Below are 7,614 nucleotides of genomic sequence, written 5' to 3' on the forward strand. Positions count from 1 at the left end.
GCTAAAGCTAGGAAAGGTGCATACAAGTGAAAATCCTGTAGACATGTTTACAAAGGTGGTCAACAAGGAGAAGTTGAGCTTTTGCTCATCTTCAATCGGCATTCAAGGATAAGAAGCAAGGATGGAAAGGAGTCACACATGTTTGGTTTGGAGATCAGTCTCCAAGTGGGAGATTGTTAAGTATGGAGCCTGATATACCCTTGTAATTTTCTGTGGTAAAAGCGCACATTTGTAAGGCCCCCATTATGAGGAAAAGCCATCGTGCGTAAAGGAAAATCACTCGCCGGAAACCAAAATTTTCACGACCAAAAATCAGGGGCAACTTTTTTTCCCTCGCCGGAATATTCCTTTTCGCCGGAATATTATGGCCGGACGACGGCCGAAAAGTGGTCGGAAAACAACCGGTCGGTTGGCCGGTGGTCGGAAGTCAATGGCCGGTGGCCGAATTCAAAAGCGGATTTGTCTACACAAGGGCGGCCACACATGGACGGATTGGAGGGTCCGATTTGGACTTATTCACATAAGGGCGGCTACACATGGCTGCCTCTCATAAGAGAGGGCAGCCCTTTTGGCCTATAAAAGGAGGCCATTTCTACACACATTTCATAGTGTGAAGTTGATGCAACAAGGTGAGTGTGAGGTGGTGAGAGTGAAGCAAGGCGGGAGCTCCATTAAGGGTATAATCCCTTTGTAAACTACTTCTTGTTTTGAAGTACTAAAGCCATTGAGTGGCTACTTTCCCGTGGACGTAGCCCACATTGGGTGAACCACGTATATCGTGTGTACTCTCTCTCTCTCTCTCTACTCTATAATCTCGTGTATGTAAATCTGTCTCTCTCCATTAAGTAATCTACTCAATTATCTATTTAGCTACGTCTTATTTCCTAACAAGAACCGGGACATACATCAATGCCCTACACAATATTCTAGACGCCCTTTGACACAAGAATATATTGCATCATGTAAGCCCACATAGGGTAATTGTTCCCATCCAATCTGTCCTCAGTGGCAAACATCTTGAACACATCTGTGTTGTTGTCAGCCATGGTAAATGTTGCACCTAGTGTGAAAACTGCCCGAAAAGAGGAGAAACAAAGCGGGAACAACACGTTCTATATAGCACAAACCATAGAAGACTGTAAGGGACCTGTTATGCAAAAAATGGCACTAATAGAAATTTTGCACAAATTGACAATATAGCATGTGCAGTACTGCCTGTAGTGGAAACGGAGGCCGAAATGAGCCCGAATCAGAAATCTGAGCAGACTCTGCTCTTCAAGCTTACCGAAAATTTTGTCGACGTACGAACGCTTGCCAAAGCTCACAGAAATCAGAGAAAGTGAGCAGACATGTGCTAGAGCTGCTGGCAACTAAGCGCAGGAGGATGCAACCTGCTCTGATACCAATTGTTGGAATTAGAGCTGCAAGAAAACATACACAGCTTGGAGAAGATGAAGGAAGCACAAAGCACCGAGAGTGTATTACCTAGTGTGCAATGGAAAGATAGATAGCCCTAGCATGATGGGCGTATATACAATTCATGGGGGAAAAAACCTCCTAAAGAGGGAAAAAATGACCCGGCGGTCCTAAGTGTGTTCACACACATCACTACCACGTGTATATGGTAACATCATCATAGACTACAAGCTATGACAATTTATATTCAAGTGGTGGTACATACACATGAAACTCTTCATCTGTGCACTACCAACATGAAGGAAAGACAATATTTACACAAAAGAATATCTTCTTATTTTCATCTTCTTTGAGTAATGAAATGTTCCTTAAGTCAAGTGTGCTCATGATTGCAGAGGATGAGGATGGCACAAACGTTGTTGATGGAGAAGTTCTCCCCAACTCTATGATTTCAAGCCTTTCTTGTATTGCCTCGAACTCTGACTATGTTAGCGCCTCGCAACACATGCGACTACATCCTTGTAAACCATTGTTAGTGCCTCTACTGCTTCAACAAACTCACCTATTGTTACATGAGCATCCATGACAAAGTACTTGTCTTTAGAAGGGTCATTTATACTGCCATCCTCTTGTAGATTCCAAGCCACTAGAACAAGGCAATAGTCCTCTCTCAAGCAAACAATTCCATGATGTCATTCAACATTACATAATGATGATCACTGATGGGGATGATAGGGAGCACATTTGTTGGCAAATCTCCCTCTAGCAACTGAACAACTTTTGATACACGTAAAACACCACTTAATGGTTGCACCAACTTGTCACTATTGATTGAAGGCTAACTATTCTCTCTCTCTCTCTCTCTCTCTCTCTCTCTCTCTCTCTCTCTCTCTCTCTCTCTCTCTCTCTCTCTCTCTCTCTCTCCTCCCCTGTGTCCCAGTGGTCATCTACACTGACACTCAAAAACATTATGAACCCAATATAGTATTCTACCACATGAAACTTTCGAGTAAGTACGGGACATTTGATTTCATTCCTATGAGAATGCACCGGGAGCTTGAGATTTCTCCTATAGGAAACATCTTTTTTAGAACGATCAAAACTTGTGTCCTTCATATGGGCATATTGGGAATCCTCAAACTCAAATGTTTTGTTGACCGTATGTTGCTCTGATGAAATTTCTACAAGGAAATGTCTTGTAGAAGCCAGCCATTCTTGCAATGAGAATCGAGGGTAAAATATTGGCTTGATTTCTTGCTCCCACTACTGAAGGCTCCCAATACTGAATGCCAATTTGGTGGAGAAATTAAAAGATCTTGTCCTTGGGTGCCTCGTTAAATCCAAGGAGCTCCTCCTCTATCTCGATCGGGAAGGGATTCATTTGTGGAAGGAGGCAAGAAAATCTTCAAAGGTGAGGGCAGCATTAAGAAGGCTCTGGCTACGACTGACTAGTACAAAGAGGAACAAGATGAATCTCATATTTATAGATGTCTCAAGAATTCCATGATTTCCATTTAGCCGCCCTAATGATTGCATTAATATCAGTGCATTGAAAACAACACATAGCCCAAGGCAAGCTCAATCACGCCATATGACACGTGTTTGGGTTGGGTGAGTATCGTAGTTATATAAGGCACCTTGATCGCACAATCCTAAACTTGGCCACATCTACACATTGCAAGTATGGAGGACAAGAAGAGGGGAAAAGTGAAGCTCTCCCAGAAGATGATGGTAGACATGAAGGAGGGTGTTGGCCGAGGCAAAATCAATTCAAAAGGAGCTAAAGAGGAAAAATAAAGCAACCTAGAAGGTGACAGCAGTGCAAATAAGAAACCACCAATGATAAAGGAAGAGGTAGAATAGTAGAAAGGGATAAATAAGATAATGCACCAATCACCTCTTAGACTTATCTTATGGAGGATTCATTGCAGAATTTTCTTTGAAATTACATAATTGTCATACTATCTTGTTCCTATACATGCACCTCTGTGTTTCATTTTTTGATGCTTGGTGATGATGCCAAAGTTATTGTCAAAATGTTTTGTGCCACAACGTGCGAGGAGGAGGTTAGCGTGCCATTGCTACTCACTAACTCGCATTGTGGCACGACAATCTATTTTCTATGCCACACTGTGAGAAAGAGGTATGCACATGAAGAATTTAATTATTTGTGTCGTACCACAATGCAAGAATATCTTGTACCTGCAAGAAAGGTACCTCCATATCATGTTGTGGTGCAACAGAACGCGATGGCAATTATGTAATTGTCACGACACTGGAGAGGGGGGAAGAGGAACATACTTGGAGCACAAACACAATGCCTCTCTATAGCCCAGGATATACATAGTACCCCAATCCACTAGAGTTCACCTTCAAAACTCAACACAATCCACATGCAAAACCATTGTTTGCACACAGCACAACATACACCTGCTCAGTAGGACAATCACATCACACAACTTCACCCTAGCAACTCATTTCACCACTCCCAACACACACAACACCTCAATTTCATGCCCTAGATTCCACACAATGGTCCGCAGGCACTCACCTTCGATGGCACCAACAGACACTCAGAGCAATAGAAAAAGAGAGAGGGTAGGGGAAAACCGACACAAAGAAGGGGAAATTGGCATAATCTTGCTTCACATCTCTTTACAACCAAAGCATCGCCAAAACGGTGAGCTACCACCAAAAACACATCCCCTCAAGCTCAGCTTGGCTCTTACAAAAAACCACGTGCAAAATGGCCCTAAAATGGGCACAAAAAGTGTTTTTTATTGGGCCTCCTATGCTATTTTTTGCAAGTAGATGAGCATCAAACACTTGTCTGCTTGATTTGGTAAGCATGCATGCAAACTACCTCATAGTAGTCTTGTTGGCTCTTCTCTCTCTCACTGTCTTTGTACCATCTCCATGGGAAGACCCCCAAGCACTAGCGCTAGCGCTAGTGGGGGTCCCCTTCTTCTTCAAAAATATGGGCCCGCCACCGGCGCTAGACAGCAGCCCTACAAAGATGCAAAATCACCAATCAAATAGCACCACCAAGCAGGGCCACAAAAGCACCACATAGCATCCAACAACAACGAGATGCCACCCATGCCCACAACGGTGACAAGCAACACCCAAAACACCGCCGCAAGCGCCGCACAAAACCCAATTGTGCAACACCACAGCCATGAGCTCTCAAGGGAACCCCTTTGGATGCCTAAGAGAGCTCCATACTTCTATATATATACACCAAGGTTTGGGGTGTTGCCCATGCATGTGGGGTTATGGGTAGCCACATGTCACTACCAGGTTGAATGGTCCTCCAAGGCACCAAAATCTCCTTGGAAAAATCATCAAAAAAACCATTTTTTTCCTCAACTTCAAACATGCTAATGTCTACTCCAAAACCCAATGGTCGAGCCACAAAAACTGGCTAAGAACTCCCATTGCAGACTTCAACCCTTGCACATCTTGCCACATTCCGACTTTGCCGGACCTGCCAACCAAGCCGATACCAACCAAGCCAATCAAAAACTAGAAAAACCATCTGGCATTGCACCTTCTTCTTATGGCACAAACTTTAACCCGCAATATCTTGGCCTCCACAACTCTGTTTGACAAACCATCTCTTCTTGCTAGCTTCACAGCATGGAAACTACCCCTCCAAACCTTGTCAAGCTTGAAAAACTTCTAGATGGCACATTCTCCAAAGTGGTCAAACCGGCTCAGAATCGGCCCCTGGTGAAACTTCAAACCTCTATAACTTGGTATATGGGACTTTGATTGTCGATTTGAAAACACCGAGACAGGCTCCATATTATAAGATCTACACACCAAACCACTTAAATAAGATCCAACCACCTGACATCACATGGCTTGCCCATCTCAGATCTGCAAACCCCTCTAGCTTCAAGCATTCATATCTTGCACATCTCGTGGCTCCATTTGGTGAGCCGTCTTGACCTGATACCTTAGCACTTCAAGCTCTTCATTCATACCTTGCACACCGTGGCTCTTCATTTGGTGAGCCGTCTCGACCTAATCCCTTAGCACTTCAAGCCTCTTTACCTGCTATCCCATTAAGCCCACTTTGAAACCCTTCTGGTCTATAAAACTACGTTAGCCATACATAATCGCTGCTACCTGCCTGCCCAAGATCTTTATATCTCCTTCAGTCCTCTACCATGCACCTGCTAGCATATACATCACTGCTTGTTCCATCTTCTATGGTCGACCAACTTTGGTTGCACCATCTTTGCCCAACCCCCTTGTTCAACATTTATGTTCAACCACAACACTGCTTTATTCTTCTACAAATTGCATACACTTGGCAAACACTATCAGCAAACCAAAACCATATATACAATTTTAGTCCTGCCTAGCAAACCTCAAGTGGGTTGCCCCACCCCCAACATCAAAGCATAGCTTCCACCTGGGTCAAACATTTGATACCGATTCCATCCATCCATCTATAACCGCTTTCCATAGTATTGCACCCCAGCGCATAACCACCCATGCATATAGGCCGCCCATGGCCCATCTTCAACACTCCAAGCATCCTCAAATAGAGCACTACCATGCTCACCATCCTACTCAACAAGCACAACTGACATATCTAACAACATATATGACCCTCCCCCCAACCATGTAAAGTGGAGACCTTAAGCGGACTTTGCACCTACTTGATCAACCAGTACATAGATGTCTCTACCATGCAACTCTTCAACCAGAACTCAGATACATGTAAGGGAAGCTAAGCCACCGCATGGGACTCTTTTTCCTCCACCATTGGACATGCATGTTGCACAAGAATCTCCACCATCTTTGGCTCCTCACTCTCCTCTTTACCATCAAAGCACTCAATTCCAACATCATCATCAAGCTGGTCCTTCAAGTCGACGTCCTCTCCCTCCTCCTCTTTCTTTAGTTGCTCCTTCAAGTCGATGTCCTCTCCCTCCTCCTCTTTCTTTAGTTGCTCCTTCAAGTCGACGTCCTCTCCCTCCTCTTGCAGCTGGGTCAAAAGGGCCACAAGTCCATGCTTGTACCCATATTTCTCCTCTCGGCGGCTTTAAAGAGCCAACAGAGGCCTTAATGATGCTAAAAAGGAGTATTCTTGAAGTGAGCACAGATGGGAGACCCGGGGGGAGTTCACTATTAGTAATGGGGGGATGTCACCTGCGTGCATCAAAATTAGAGAAACCCCCCTATGTACAGTATCTTAGTTGCTAACCTACCCCCCTACATACGGACAAGATACGGACGTTCTCGTAATGAGCTATCCCCCCTCATACGGATTTCATACAGAATGTAATGACCCACTACTAGTAACATAACAATTTTAGAAGCACATGCTTTTGCAAAAATACATGTTGAACTGCAAATGAACATAAGTATATATTGTAGTGTGTTTTCATTTGCAATAGATGCTAAGAGAAAAAACCATGAAAAGCAACAATATAATGAATACTAAATTAAAATAAACCAATCATTTCAATGTAATTTGTCAAAAAACAAATAGCATTTGTCTTGTAAACTGATACAAATCTCAATTTCAAAATATAAGATACTAGCCACCTACTTAGTTGGCTTCCCACAAGGGATTCAAGACACACATATGAAATGGATTGTTCTCTAAATAACAAATAATGCATAATCTTAAACAACCATGAAAAACTTCACTCATCAAATTAAAACACATTACAAAACAACTCATTAAAAGATTAATCTTTTTAAACAAAAACAATTTATATGTGATGTGAATGCACGTCTATGCTTAAGCAAAATGCAACTTTTAAAAAAGCACCATCTGTATTTAATTTTGAATTTATATTTATAATATAAATCTTAAAAATTTCGCCAGAGTCTCCTTTGTAAGGAGACCTCTTTCTCAAAAAAAATCAATATACCCTTTGCTTGAGCTCCCAGATGGGATTTTCATCACATAATTTCTTTTTCCAAAAAAACTGTCCACCTCATCTTGGACTCCCACTTGGGATTTAAGGATTATCTTACACGTTGGAGAGGGGGAATGGGGGAACACGCCCAGTACAAACAAAAGGGCCTCTCTATAGCTCAGGGCACACACAGCACCCCAATCCACTTAGTGAGCACCTTCGACTCACAGAATTCACACTATCGCACACGCGATCAAACACAACTTGACGCGCCGCAGCGTACACGCACTCAAATAGACCACCAATCAACCCG

The sequence above is a fragment of the Adiantum capillus-veneris genome, chromosome 25, assembly GCF_014529385.1.
Source record: "Adiantum capillus-veneris isolate H3 chromosome 25, ASM1452938v2, whole genome shotgun sequence".
NCBI classification, from domain to species: Eukaryota; Viridiplantae; Streptophyta; class Polypodiopsida; order Polypodiales; family Pteridaceae; genus Adiantum; species Adiantum capillus-veneris.